The sequence below is a fragment of the Hemiscyllium ocellatum genome, chromosome 49, assembly GCF_020745735.1.
Source record: "Hemiscyllium ocellatum isolate sHemOce1 chromosome 49, sHemOce1.pat.X.cur, whole genome shotgun sequence".
NCBI lineage: Eukaryota > Metazoa > Chordata > Chondrichthyes > Orectolobiformes > Hemiscylliidae > Hemiscyllium > Hemiscyllium ocellatum.
The window spans coordinates 4,176,349-4,177,591 of record NC_083449.1 but is presented as its reverse complement, the minus strand read 5'-3'; the positions used below and the strand labels follow the sequence as shown (position 1 = coordinate 4,177,591).

At 48.0% G+C, this 1,243-nt stretch overlaps 1 pseudogene; it reads left to right on the top strand.

Moving 5' to 3' along the window:
* The first annotated feature begins 480 nt into the window (after positions 1 to 480).
* On the top strand, positions 481 to 885 carry LOC132837300 (late histone H2A.L3-like; annotated as a pseudogene).
* Positions 886 to 1,243: the final 358 nt, after the last annotated feature.

Here is a 1,243-nt window from a genome sequence, read left to right as displayed (position 1 = left end):
CTTTTCATTTATCTTCAACTCCGTGCAATTGAGAACGAATTGCATGAACTCCAAGTGTAGAAAACACTCACGGTCAGGTTCCATTGGGTTGTGTAACTTGACAACAAATGCAATTTCAAACGGATGAGCGTTTTTTTTTCACACAGTGACAAGTTATGCGTATATTCCAACCCATACAGAGGAACAGAAAGAGACATGCGGAGCTAGAAACACACCCTTCCACTCTCACATCAGCACAACAACGAGCAAACGGAAACAGAGCCAATACCACAGTCGCTTTCTGTGTGACAGGAACAAAATAAATCTCCCTCAGTCAGACTGACAGGAACAGAATCACCATCCACTTCACATTTCATTACAGATTCTGACAGAATAACATTACAAATTATAGTAACCAATCAGAGAGACTGAGATTTTATTAATATCGTCAGTGTAAACTACCCAATCTTTCTTTGTGAAAGTTTATGAGAGATTGTGACCATGTCTGGAAGAGGAAAGGGCAGTGGGAAAGGTCGCGCTAAGGCGAAGTCTCGGTCGTCCCGGGCTGGCCTGCAGTTCCCGGTGGGCCGTGTTCACAGGCTCCTGAGAAAGGGCAACTATGCTGAGCGTGTGGGTGCCGGAGCGCCGGTCTATCTGGCTGCGGTGCTGGAGTATCTGACGGCTGAAATCCTGGAGCTGGCCGGCAACGCGGCCCGGGACAACAAGAAGACCCGCATCATCCCCAGGCACCTGCAGCTGGCCGTGCGCAACGACGAGGAGCTCAACAAGCTGCTGGGAGGGGTGACCATCGCTCAGGGCGGGGTGCTGCCTAATATCCAGGCCGTGCTGCTGCCCAACAAAACTTCCGCTGCTGGATCTGCTAAAAAGTGAAGAGATCATCCTTGAATCTGACAACCCAAAGGCTCTTTTAAGAGCCACTCACAGCATCTGTGAAAGGAGCTAAACTTTCTGTTGATTGCTTATTTTCCTTTTAATGTGGAGAGCGCTCGCCTTTGTACCAGACATCAATAAATTCCACGCTCCATTTAATTGGATATTGTTGCTGTCTATGGGAAAAACAAGGACTACAAGATGCTGGAAACCAGAGTCGAGATGAGTGTAGTGCTGGAAAAGCACGGCAGTTCAGGCACCATCTGAGGAGCAGAAAAATCGACGTTTCGGGCAAAATCCCTTCATCAGACTGTCTATGGGAGCAGAGAGCACAACACCAGGTTATAGTCCAACTGATACTTTAGAAGCACCT